The sequence below is a fragment of the Asterias amurensis genome, chromosome 17 (genome assembly GCF_032118995.1).
Source record: "Asterias amurensis chromosome 17, ASM3211899v1".
NCBI classification, from domain to species: Eukaryota; Metazoa; Echinodermata; class Asteroidea; order Forcipulatida; family Asteriidae; genus Asterias; species Asterias amurensis.
Genome location: NC_092664.1, coordinates 8,181,252 through 8,195,928, shown reverse-complemented (window position 1 = coordinate 8,195,928; position 14,677 = coordinate 8,181,252). Strand labels below are relative to the sequence as shown.

At 40.0% G+C, this 14,677-nt stretch overlaps 1 protein-coding gene across 9 annotated transcripts in view; it reads right to left on the bottom strand.

Moving 5' to 3' along the window:
* LOC139949924 (protein scribble homolog) overlaps positions 1-14,677 on the bottom strand; it is a 121,165-nt gene that overhangs the window by 90,984 nt on the left and 15,504 nt on the right. The gene's annotated exons all lie outside the window — the stretch shown is intronic.

Below are 14,677 nucleotides of genomic sequence, written 5' to 3'. Positions count from 1 at the left end.
GGAATAGAGTAATGTGAACAGGGCTTTAAAAGTAGAGCCAATTTAATTTACCCTGTCAATACACAGTCCCAAAATTGGGCTAATGTAACCAGCCTGGGACACTGTTTAGGATATCCGAATTGGCGGCTACAGCTGCAGCTACAGCTACATATGACCTTTTTTTTTCTAAGGGTTTTCCTGGTTCTCCATTGACAGTGATCCGCTGCCCAAATGCCAGTCAAAACACTACATGACCAGCCAAAATCCTCTCTAAATGGTCCAACTGGCTAGTTCATCAGTGTTGAAAAGCATCTCTATTCTACGTGAAATATGAACCAGTGAAAGCTATACCAGTTTTGCTACGGGCATCATTGATACCTCACTGCATTATGACCCAGCAATCCAGCCGTAGCCATTGGCAGCTTGTAACCGCAAATTCAGACAAGGGTTAAATAACATCTTTGAGGCATACGGCTAATAATTGCTTACAAAGTTTCTAACTAGAACACATCTCCGACATAAATATCCGCTCAATGCAAACGATGGATTCCGGAGTGACCCTGCCACCATTTACAATTATTCTCTAGGTCCCTGACCTTATAAGAGGAAATCAGAACAAAGGAAGTGACGAGCACCAGTCTAATTAAAATACAACCCTACATGTAGCTTTTGATGTCGATGGCCATGTACTATTGAAGGCTGAGGCCATGTCCAGAGGGTCTCTGGCTATGGCTACATAGCCATGTCATCATGCATTGAAGTATAGGACGTCCTTAGTAACCCCCTTAACAACAGCCAATACAGATGCGGCCTATGCATGTAGCACAACTATCTTTTTATTATCTAACCGATTATTCAAGACTTTTTTTCAATTTCCTTATCTGAGTGCCTTTTTCATAGAAGAAAAACATCTTGGTGTCCTTGCCCTTTCAAAAACGAATCAGCTTGATCTTTCTGATAATATCAAATATCATTAAGTACAAAAAAAAACGTGTCGGTATCAAGCTAATTATCATTATTTTTTTTCATCTTCTGATGATTTGGGGCTGATAAGAAAGTTTACTGCTCTATCACAAAGGAAAACAACTTAATCTTCAGTTGATATTGACCTGAACAGTATACATGTAACTCATTGATCTTTCTAAATTCTGAATTGGTTTTCTTCTTTTTCTTCCGACATACTGTACGACCACCAACAAAAATTGACTTTTTCTCCCATGTAGCCAAGGATCAATAAGAAATGTTTGACAATCCACACATAAATACTGCCGGTTTCTGTGACAAATTACAACTGACCACGGTGATCGTTCGGGACACACAACCCCACAGGCCCATCGATAACTCACTTACAAAAAATCAGCCCGGTGCAAAAAAAATAACTACACTGACACCCAGCGACTGCAAAACACAGAGCGAGCGGACGACGGAGGAAAAACAAAGTGTCTACATGATACTCGAGCACGGGCAGCTGGCGTAACAGCATCCGGGTGTGTTCTTCTTTTACCCTACGGCTGAAAACGTTCCTTCTTCTTATATTATTAACATTCACATCAAATTGTACGGGAAAGTTTGTGATGGGAACCTAATTTTCTAAAAGGTCAGGCTCGTGTTAGATTTCCCGAAAGCAGGGAATTTAGAAAGGGGGGGGGGGGGTGTGTTGGCACTAGTTGAAGATGCTACGTGTACAAACGATCCTCAATGGCCAGTTTCCCGGGTTTCAGTTCAGTATTCATTTCAAATTCTTGGAATGCATTTATACTCATAATATATGAATTCTGATTTCATACTGACGACAAATGAATATTCCAAAGGAATGGGTAGATTTTTGACTTGCACTATTAAAATGTTGATGGGCTGGGAAGGGGTGCGACATGGGTGTGGCATCCAGATGAACAGATATGCTTTTGGGTGTTGAGGATATTGGCATGGGTGGGTCCAGACATAATTAAAGAGGTGTCGCTAACATGTAGAGCTTTTAGAGGTGATGATACATTAAGGTGTATGGGTGTCTGGGTGTGTCAAGGGGTGCTTTGGGGTACCTCAATGATGGTCGAGTCTAGGGTTTTGGCGAGGTGTCAAGGTATAGACCTTTATCATGCTGCCTCCATCTTGGTCATGTTCCTAGTATGGAATAACAATAATGAATACTAATAATCCTTTCACAATTTGGAACCAGACTATTTTGTTCTTCCAGCCTCGGTTTGGTAACATTGATACCAATGGCAGATTCAAAATGGCTGCACCATGATAAAGGTCTATTGGTGTCACAAATGGGGTTTTGAATGTTTGTTTTTATAGGCCTAATGTATGTTTAACTTGGGTGATTTATGGGCAATGAGAATAGAGGGGCTAGAATGAGGAAGTCAGTGGTAGAGGTGGGTCTGGGATTGGGTGTCAGGTTTAGAAATGGGTTTCTAACGAAGAGCTTACCAGATTACCAGAAGAGCTTACAAGGTTACCAATCAAAATACCATGTTACGTACCGTATGAGACTGGTTTCCATCTCTTTTTTTTTTCTTTGCATACATTTTGGCAAATACATGTATATTTTCTAAGAAGGGTAACAAAAATTTAAGTAGGCTGGGAAAAGATCAAGAATAAAAATGAGGTCGGCCACCTGGGGCAGATGGTGATAAATCAATCATATCCCGAGTGAGAGTTCACAGCGATCTGATCTGGAACGTACCCACGTACCTAATGTACCCAAATTACGCCCATTGAGGAAAAAATTCACAGGGGGTCACAGTTGGGTATAAACACTGTATGTGACATTTACATAAGTCTGAAGGTCTAGACATGGGTGAAGTGTAACAGTGTGGGTTTTTTTTTTTTTTTTTGCTATATAATGCTGTATCATGCAGTATACAATATATAGCATAGAGTATAAAAAGAGGAAAAAAACAAAGAAAAGTTCTGTGGGCGGTGTCTCATTTTGGTCCAAACAAAAACCCACCCAATATTACATTTTCGTGTAAATATTTCTGGTAATAAACCAGGGGATCCTCAACTACCCCTAGCTAATGTGCTAGCTTGATGGTAAAGTGGTACGACACTGCTCTAGCAATGCAAAGGTTGTGGGTTTGAATCCCACCCGTGTGATTTGCCTGTAGATTTGTTTGTAACAGAACTCTGGGAAACTATTGAGTATGAAGTGCTTAATACACATAGCACTAGAGAGGTACATGTAGATCAAAGAAAGTGAATTCTCTACAGAGCTGGAATAAACGTTCCTCAAACTTTCCAACGGAAGTGCCCTTTGCAAAATGAAAGAGGCCTTTGTCCTCCAAAAATAATTTCAAGGACTGCTTCATCTGAAGTAAATAACAGCAACTTGAGTCATAGGGCAGACATACAAAACCAAAAATCTGAGTTCAGAGAAAAATCTAAAATCTGCCATTCCTGCTAGTCATATCATCCGGGCCCAATTTCATGCTTAATTTGTAAGCAGAAAATTCTGCTTAACATTTATATGCTTTAGCAAAAATGAGCAGGATACCAATCACAAATTGTACTTGTGACATGGTGTTTTGGCTGGTAATCTTATTCTGGTATTAAGCATAATTTTGAAATTGGGCACTGTACAGTCGGAGTCCCTTTCCACTAAGGATTACTTTCCACTGTACAGTCACTACAGTCACAGCCGGCGTCGGTAAAAACCCACTGAATCCCACCTAGACTAATAATAGCGGTCATAATAAGCGTGATCAGCCGCCATTTCCTGCTGGGGGGTTGTATCAAGAGGGGCAGCCTCTGACATCATCGATTTATAGCTCATTGAAAATATCCACAATCAGGGGACGTCTTGCAAAGACGGATGTAACATTGGATGGATACCCCATCCCACGCTTTAAAGGCACTGTACCTGTTTGGTAATTACTCAAAATATAGCATAAAACCGTAATTGGTAACGAGCAACGGAGAGCTGTTGATAGTAAGAAATATTGTGAAAAACGACTCCCTCTGGTAACGTTGATTTTGAGAAAGAGGTAATTTTTCACTAAAATAAAAAAAGACTTCTGGCCAGATGCCTTTTATTCCTATCTGAAAGCACACTATTTTGTACAACAAGGGTGTTTTTTTTTTTCTTTCATCATTTTCTTGCAACTTCAATGACCAATTGAGTAAAAGATTTCACAGGTTTGTTATTTTATGCATATGTTGGGATACACCAAGTGAGAATACTGGTCTTTGACAATTACTAAATGTGTTCAGTGCCTAAAGGAATGGTTTAATATTGAGGGTAGTCCGTCTTCAAAATCTTCAAGTACAATTGCCAACCCTCTTATATACATACTATCTGACTAGCACCCACTGTGGCCTGCAATGGGATATCATGTGGTAAATGCAAATTTACTAAGTACACGGTTAACTGTGCACTGTTTCCCTTTCATATTGAACGGTCAAACAGTAGTAGGGTTAACTGTGCACTTTTCCCCTTTGTGATATGATTCAAAACATCATTCAAAACAACCATTCAACATTGGATGAGATTGACAGTACTGTAGGAGGGTTAACATACTTATTTCCTGCAAGGTACAAATGTATATTAGACTACATATATGTCACAGTCAACCTTCTTACTGTCTCGCCATTAAACATCCTCCACTGTGATTTTGAATGATATCACATTACATGTACATGTACTTTGAAGTGAAACGATCTTCAAAATGCTTTATACTGTCGAAAGCAGCTGTACTTCTGACCAACGTTTTTTGCCATTAATTTCTTCCCTTTAAGAGATCATAGCGCTATCTTTCACAGTGAGGACATTAGTGTCTCGACACTGTTTATTGTTGCTACCACATACTGCATAAGGTCAAGACCATGAACTGTTGATACATGTACGGTTACGCTGACAACTAGGCAGTCAGTTTACATGCTGCCCCTGCATTTGTACTCAGTAGATGCATTAAAAGGCAGTACAATCGTCTACCTTCATTTTTTTGAACGTTCGATTCTTAATCTCCATGTAGATGTATACAATACAACTTGCAGGCATGCAACTTTCTAATTAAAAAAAAAAAGAGGAAATGTCCGATCACACTTCAATTTTAAATAGTGTTTTTCAGTTTTCTATAGCACTGTTTTGAAAAGAAAAAGAGGAAATCAGCTGATCAGCTGAAAAGTTGCGCGCCTGAACTAACCTATGAACAGTTCATTTCAAAAGGGGTAGCATTTTTGAGATATCGCCAAAAATCTAGAGTGGAAGCAACTCTTCCCCCTAAGTCTTTTTAAAGTTAAAAACATCAAACCCCCAAAAAAGCATTTTTATACTTGTTCAATAATGCAATGCTTGACACACACGCATACAAGCAAAGATACAGCTGGATGCTTGCAGGGTCAAAGTCTATATGACTTGACCAATAATGTCTCTTGTAAATGACAGATGAAGTCAAGTTGATACGCCAGAAGTGATAGCGTGCGTCAACATCAGTTGGGTGTGCATATTGATTGGATGCTCACTGAACCACGAGGGCCTGTCCAGCCAGCTGCCATGTTCCATGAAGGACAACACAAATGAACTCGCTGGTTCTATGAACGCAATTGACTTCTGGACACCACAGATCGTTACTAACAACGTCATCTTGACATGATCAGGATCAGATTTCAACAACTAGCTATTGTCGGTATTCGGTAACCAGCCAAAATATCATGCATCATATGCTGTCTGTGACCACTGACTGGTTCTCTGTATTCTAAGCAGACATTTGTTACACAACAGGGGCCAATTTCATAGAGCTGCTAAGCACAAAAAGTTGCTTAGCATGAAATGTCTTCTTTGATAAAAACAGGATTACCAGCCAAATTTATATTCGTTGCATATTGCTTGTTACTCGTATTCAGCTGTTGTTTGCCTATCCTGAGTGTCACATGGAAATTTGGTTGGTAATCCTGTTTTTTATCATAGGAAGAAATGTCATGATTAGCAAATTTGTGTGCTTAGCAGCTCTATGAAATTGGGCCCAGGCCATGAATTACACAGAGGCCCTGGCCTCTGCTGCCCCTGGTCTTGACCTTAGTACCCCCTTCAAAATGTTCACATAAACTTAAAGGTCTTTAAATAAAAGTGCCCTTTGCAAACTTAAAATGGCCTTGCTCTCTCAAAGATAAAATTCCAGATCAAACAATTGAAAGTGCATGTAAACGCATCTCACACAACTTTCAGCCAATGACGGTCTTCTTTGAACTCGTAATGTCATGAGGTCACACACTGCCACTATCTGCCTATCGTCAGCCATTTTGGGAGGTTAATTGGGTGTGAAGATATGAAGCAAATCTTACGTTTACATGTAACAATGCCAGCTTGATACTAGAGAGGTTTTGCAACTGCGCCGCCGAGGCCAGTGGTTCAAGTTTGGGGTCAGTAAACTCAAGGCAGGACAACCCCTAACTCTTTTGGGTTTTTTTTTTCCAATTTGGGTTTTGTTTTTACAAATGGTTTTCTCGACTCAATACTTTGTCTGTCAACAGGAGAGGATCATAGGGCCAGGGACTTGAAACCAGTACAACTCAGTTGAAGGACTTATCATTGTAGTAAAAGTGCCTCCCAACCTCACTTACAGTTTCTAAATTATTTCACATGACTGGACTCCTGTCAGCTACAATGTATTAACAAATCTCCCCCCCAAAAACAAGATTCCACAGTTACAGCTCAGAATTCAACTACTTTTATTTGACCTTGGCGATTTTTTTCTCACCCCTTGTCAGTCGCTGGCAAACAAGCTATGTCATGTGAGGGTTCATCAAGTTAAAATGTGGATGTAGACAGGTGGACAATTTGGAATCATCCATGTGTAAATGAAAAGAACGCCAAACTGTCAAGCACTGAAAGAATCCAGGGACTGTGGGGCAGGTAGACGCAAACATTCCAGGGGCGCTTGAATTCAAGCACAGGTGCAAATGCACTTGTTTTTCCCAAGGTTGACTTCAAAGATAAGTGAGTGGACGGTTGCTCAATAGAAAATGTCTTAATTCTGGATGCACCTTTTATACTTGTTACACTAATCGTACAAAAGAGATTGCACTTTTACGAGGGTACACTTATTTCCAGCAAGTTTTGTTTTTAAACTCTCTTGCAGGACAAATCCACCTTAGTGATTTACTATGATCTTTCCAAGCTTTAACAACATTTATAAGATTAATTAGAGTTGAACATAGACAAATTTACTCAAGTGGGTTTTGAACCAACGACCTCTGGTTTACATGTAGCACGATGGCGCTCTACCAACTGAGCTATCTGGGGCTATTTTGCGGTCTCCCTCTTTTATCAATTATCTTTTTTGTCCAGGGGTGCCAGTCAGAAGCCATACAACCCAAGTTGATGGTAAAGCCTGGGAACACAAACTCAGGCCTGATACTTCACACGGCGACAACGAAAGCAATTGCCTCAGTGTCCCCTGGTCATTGCCTTGGTGCCCTTGAAATGCTCCAGTACAAATTTACAATTTCATCATAGGGTGCCCTATACCAAGAAGAAAATGCCTTGGTGCTCTTGCCCTTTTAAAAATGAAGCAAACAGCCCTGCAAACTGGTGGACTCTGATTATGTTTATAAGCCCTACACTGTGTGTATATAAGCAGTTTTTCATGTAAAGCTTACACATTTTTGTTTCTCAAGATAGATCAAGTGTTAAGAAATCACTCCTAACTCCACAGACTGGAAAGCAGTGCTTCACAAATACTTATGTAAACAACCATACAAACAGAAACAATCAAGCCATGGGGTCACTTAAGGTCACTGTGCCCATATCAGATTAAATAATGTACATAAAACCCAGACATAGTCTAGAACATGGACCCTCAAGAAGTCAGCAAAGGCCTTGCGAAGATTCTACAATGCAAATTTTTGTTTTAGGCGAGCAACGACAGTAAACCAAGAGTACACGTATACATGTAGCCTACACATTAGAGCAGTGAACCTTTCGTCCATTGCAATAACATCGACTGAAGGACGAATTAACATTAATGTACCCTGGAGCGAAGTGACACGTAGACTCGGCTGGCTCTACTAGCGGCAATACAACTTCAATTCACCCCGAAATGCCGTGATTAACTTCGGCCGAAATCAGATTAGCAGGAGGTCTGGTAAGTGGTTATTTAAAAGTTCAAGCGTCCGCAACGTGGTCAACTACGTACCAACCTGAACCAATGTACTAAACTTCAAAGGCTATTCTGTTAAGCCAAAGCAATTGCTGTATAAGAAATTCAATTGCGAAGGGAACCCAATCACAAATGAAGTCTTCTTCACATTTTGGATAGCAACATGTTTCTGCTTAGCTGAAATTGCCTAAGCTTAAAATTGCCCTTAATTAAATGATTTTTGAAATAGTTCCCTTTGCCAAGGCCTAGGTGATCTTCAGGGATGGCACTAGCTCTGTACATTGTATGTTTCAAGAGCCGGAAATTGTTTTGAATCTGGACTTTAAATGCACAATACAAGTAAGAACCATCAAACGCTTGTAGGCAGCTCACAATGCTCATAAAGTGGGAATATGTATTATGCGCAAATTTCAGAAAAAATATTGCTTAAACATTTTAAAACTCCCTGAGACGTAAGCATAAAGTTAACGTGGAACGAGTCAGGAACAATCTAACTGTAGACACAGATGTTTCTGCTAAGCTAGGATTGTCTGTGCTTGGCAATTTCCTCAATAGAGTCACTATTTTTAGTCCAGTATAGGGAATTTGGGAGTGCGTCGTGGGGGAGGGTGGGGAGGTGTTGAATGGATGAGAGAAAAAACACCTTTCCTGAAAACTGGTTGTTTACCTGACCCAACCCTCCATGACCCAGCCCACCTCGACCCATTTCCACTTCATAACAAAAATGAGCTTCCAAACCGCAGACACAAGCAAAACATTATGTACACCATATGCTATTCCTAACTAGGAAGGAAAAAAATAAATAAATAAACATATGCCCAGCCTTATCTGGCAATAAATACTCAACCCAGATCTATACCACAGAGTCCCACAATAAACAAGGACACCCTGATTCGCCTGCTGGAGTGTGAATCAAATGTTGCTAACTTGTGCTGTTCACACACTTCTCTTTAACCGTCAAAAGCTGAGATGGCTGCTTTACACCCCTGGTCTTTGTATACCCTTCAAGTGACATGCAAAATGATCTCATTTGTCAAGGAACCCTTGAGATATTGTCTCCCTTATCAAGGAACCCAAGAGATAATGTCTCCCTTGTCAAGGAACCCAAGAGATATTGTCTCCCTTATCAAGGAACCAAAGAGATAATGTCTCTCTTGTCAAGGAACCCAAGAGATGTTGTCTTCCTTATCAAGGAACCCTTGAGATATATTGTCTCCCTTATCAAGGAACCCAAGAGATAATGTCTTACTTATCAGGGAACCCAAGATATTGTCTCCCTTAAATCAAGGAACCCAAGAGATATTGTCTCCATTATCAAGGAACCCAAGAGATGTTGTCTCCCTTATCAAGGAACCCAAAAGATAATGTCTCCCTTATCAAGGAACCCAAAAGATGTTTTCTCCTACGACAACGATATAGTATGCTCTTTCAAGTAACTCATGCAATATTGTCTCATTTGTCAAGGAATCCTTGAGATATCCTTCATCTCTCAAGGAACCCATGAGAAATTTTCAAGCAACCCATGACATTCTGTCATATGCACAGACACCCACTTACATCTCTACAGCAAAAACAAAGAGTCAGTTAATCAAGCCTGACTCGGCCATAAAGGAAAGGAAACAAAGACTAGACAGCGTCATGATTCCTCACAATCTTAAAACCAACACTGATGGATGCGGACAACAAACTGATTCCCTAAAATAGCTACATTAGGATCTTCTTTCGTCAATGACGTCATCCCCGGGATGATTGGCTTACGGTTGCCTGGATTGACTCGATAACCTGCAGATCTGAACGGCCGCTTGGGCTAAATGCATCTTGTTATTGTGTTGATTTGGGCCCGCAGGGCATTCCGAATAGTGTAAACAAATACAATATTGAAACAACAACTCTATCATGATCCGTAGCAAAGCAGTGTTTATAATCAACTAAAAAGTTTGCCTTTTCAAATTCATTTGCTTGTGTTAGAATCTGATGATTTGTTTTCTCATCACAAATACAACATTGCATTGCACAAATACAACATTGAAACAATAACTCTATCATGATCAGTAGCAAACATAGTGTAAGCCAGAGGGGTGTCCGGGTGTCTTTTGGACACCCTGTTTTAATTTGGACACCCTGTCATTTACATGTAAATTTATTGTAAGTAAACAATTTGGACACCCAGTTTTAAAATTTCAAGCAAATTTGGACACCCTTTTACCAAATCCTGGCTAAAACCTTGGTAGCAAAGAAGTGTTTATAATCAACTGAAAAGTTTGCATTTTAGCATGGAACTAGTGAACTGCTTCTGCCCATTTTTCTGCACTGTACATACACTCAATATTGGGGGGGGGGGGGATTGAGTAGCAATTGTTGTAAACTTTGTAGCAATTTGCTACACCAGTACACTATAGGCCAACAATGTCAGGCCTTGAATTTTGTTCTTTCTTCCTTTGGTAAAGGGGCACTTCTATGATGAAAATTTTAATTTGTATTGGAACTTTGCAAAGGACACCACAGCAAAAAGCACAAGGCACCATTGCAACTGCTCTGGGTGCTGTGGGCTATTTCAAGGCCTGCAATGTAAACAAGGGACATCCTTTAGAAAGCATCTACATGTAGTTTTCTAGGATAAATCAGTTTTCTAGTCACCCCTCTCTCTCAACCCAGCCTCCTTATCAAATGGACAAGATCCCTGTTCCAAGTTGAAAGACAAATATCAGTAATTGTGACAATCCCCTCCTTGCTCTTTGAACCAACCCTTGGCACTTATCTTTGCAACAACTTACTAGAGTACAACTGGAGGGGTTCAGGTGGCAACTCGTTCACCTGGATTACTGTGAATCCAACACATTCGCGTCACACATTTCAATATTAATTCTATTCGCTTGATTCCACAGTGACTCGAAGCAAAGACAACCTTACTTCTCAATCACACACGAAATTGAGGAGGCTTGTATATCAAATTGTACTAAATTATTTAAAAAATTTAAGTTAAATTCTAATTTTTGGAAGATTAAAGCCATTCAGAATAAGTTAAGAGGAAGTCTGTGTATGAGCTGCACCTAAAAGCACCCGATTTGAAATTTTCAGTGTAAAGATTTCTCAAATATGAATTCATTTCAGAGTGGCATATTTCACAGGAAAAAAAAGGGTTCTACATTGTACATGTACCCACATGTAGTATGAACTTTGAACTTATTCAGCTGTCAGACTAACTAAACATACTTTTTTTTTCTTCTGACAAATCCTGTATAGAAATCTTTCAACACAAACCAAGTAGCCTACACACAAAACATATGGTTGTTTTTGTACAGTACATCAAGCACATAGAGTTGACACATACATTCCTTGTAGTGGTCAGACAGCCAACACCTACACACAGACAGAGTTATGGGCATACAAGCCTATCTCCTGGCACTAGTAATTGCTTCAACCTTGACCCCTATTTCCTCAGGGGGTATGAAAGCGAAACCTGGTGAGTTTGTTGACTATGGTTTGACATTGCCACTATTACTTCAGCATGGAAGTACTGTACTGATGCTCATGTGATAACAGCAATGTCAGTGTGATCGCGTTCATGACAAGGAATGATTTCGTCCAGCAATTTCAGAAAGTTTTGTGCACAATGAATGCAAAAATTTAGTAGCAAATAATGATTTTTTAGTAGCAACTGAGACATTTTGAGGAGCATTTTGCTCTTCTATACAATAAGTGAAATCATTCACTGCATGATGTACATTCCTCTACATGGTACATGTAGCTTACATAAATAGGGCCCTATTTCATGGCTCTGCTTACCGCCGAATTCTTCACTTACGACCACGATTCCCCGCTTACGTGCGAGCGCCGGATTTCTGCGCTAGCCTTGTAAGCGTAGAATGCTTGGTAACGTGGAGTACGCACGCGCAGAAGCCAAACTTTGCCGCTAACCCTTGAAATACGCTTGCCGTAAGCACAGAATTCCATGCTTACGTAAGCCCCGATTCTGTGTTTTTGGTTAGCAGAGCCATGAAATTGGGCCCTGAAGGTGTCAAACCCAAGCGATTTTCCCGATGGGAGGATAACTAATATCTTCATTGGGGTTACAGGGCCCCAATCTGAGTTTTAAAAAAGTGTAACATTAACAGCAATCCCCCTTAACAGTCATCAGCTGGCCAAATTGCAGTTAAAACACCCAAGGACCAGTCAGAATTCTATCCAAGTGATTCGGCTGGCTAGCTACATGTAATTGCTTACCACTGATACACATTTAAACCACTGATTGTATTGCTTCAAATCACAAAGTCAAATGCATACATTGAAAGGAAACCCCAAATTATGGACCAGTGAAAAAGCTGGTGGGCCACTAAAATGACATGAAGCTAGCCACTGAAAAAGTTATTGATAAACCCCTGTGTACCCCCATGTTTTTGAAAATAGAACAATGTTGGCAAAGTGACATTGTAATCAACCAATGGTTCCAAATTTGGGAATGATAAATATCCCCATGAGGAACCATTGATATCCTTAATGGATATGGGTGGGTCCTAATCAGGATATGAATATGGCAATTGTGAAGTAATCTGTGACAATAACTTTGGAAGCCCGAGTAACATGTAAAATGTGAACAACTGCACTGTGCAATCATATCATAATGAAGAGTAGACCTTATCATACAAAATCAGTGCAGCATGACTTTTGTCCTTGACTTTTTCAATGGCAAGCTACCTGCTTTTTCGGTTGATCCATTTCTCATGGTACATCATTATTGTCAACTGTTGTATACATTGTAGACCATGCAGCCTTTACACAAAACAGTTGGCCTTACACATTCCAGGGCCTGTCTGGCAGGCAAGATACTACTACAACTAGTAAATATAGGACATTTTACATTTTGAGTCATGAATTCCATCACAATTGAAGAGTTACAAAAATATTATCTCTCCAAGCTTGAGATGTGATTATAAAAATCAGACAGTGCAATTGCCATAAATATCAGATTTCTTGTTTTCTTCCATTGAGCTGTGTACAAATCACACCTGCAGGAAGTCCAGACTCATTGGCTCAGGACAGCACTGAGTATACAGTGCTTTACACACTACAGGTAAAACCAAACAATATTCACATTTAACATAAACAGTTGCAGTGCTGCTAGAACATAGGATCTGAACTGCCTTTAGGTACTGGGCAATCTCTGTGGTCTACTAGTTGGTAAGATCTGCTCTCGTGTGGCAAAGATCATTCATAGGTTTGAGCCCCACTCGAGTAATACATGTATGCCTGTGATTTTTTTCACAGGAAACCGTGCAAGGGTAAAACCAACAAATATTCTTTATCCTGATCCAAAATTAATACCCTATTAAATACAAGCGTGTTCATGTTATTATTACTTGTTCAAACCCAAGTTGAAACATAAATCAACAAAACAGCCTTTGAATTTACAATCTTTGCTTCAGGCCACAGCTTCCGTTTGCTCTGGTCTCGCCTTGGTGCCCCCATAAAGTAATACCTCTCAGGTTAAATTCTCCACACACCTTTTCACTGAGAGTGACACTGACACATACTAAATGACCTTGCCCACCGCATGAATGAAATTCCAAACAATGTAAACCATTGAGTGTATCCAATGCTAATTAATCACTGGATAAACAAGCACTGATTCCAACAACAACCACCACAACCACAGCCCCACCTACTCACTGCCTACTCATAAACCTAGGAGGGATGTTGTGAAAGCCTTGCTCTATGGTGAAAGTTATGCCATAACTCTGACAGCAAACCATTCCTTTGGGGGGGGGCTATGGGCCAACTAATGCCAAGTGCAAACATAACAACCCAGAGTAAAATAACAACAATTGTGGAAGTGCAGTGACCCGAGTAAACCAGGAATTTCATCACTGACTGTTTGTGGTTTCAGACCAAGGCTGGATAGTATGACAAACTTCTGGAAGACAAACCATAGAGAAACAAGATCACCTGTTCCCAGATGTCAAGTTACATGAAATGTAATAATTACCAGGGAGATCCAGTATCAATATCAATCATTGGTTGTGATCAAAATCATTAACTTATTATTCCGAAGGGATGGTAGGTCTCCATCATCGGTTTTGCAATGAGTGAATTCATTCCAATTCTCTGGTTTTCCAGAAACATCATAGAGAAAATCGAAAGAGTTGAGGCCTGTCTATGATTCATTCCAACCCTCTAGTTTCTAAGAAACGTACCACAAATAGATGGTATACATGGTCATGTACATTGCACATCCTTGGTTTTTTGAAGAGTACAAAGTGGAGCGGTAGACGTGTAGGAGAGCTGAGAAGAGCAGCGATTGAAAGAGACCAGGTGGTGTTGGCGACTTCAGAAGTTCGCCCCCATTACAATTTGAGGACGAGGCGCCCACAGACACAAGTCTTGCATTCCTCTAGCTTTCCAGAATCACTTCTATCAAGCAAAAGCAAGTTATTGTTTTGTGGAAGAGTAATTCAATTTCTTTTCTCTGGTTTCCATAAACAAATTTATGACCAACAAAGCTCCATCTAATTACTCTAACTTTTAAAGAAGCTATCAATATAAACCAAAAAGAAGCTGTCACAACTTTAAATTCAAACCATGTAAATACACACTTTAAACAA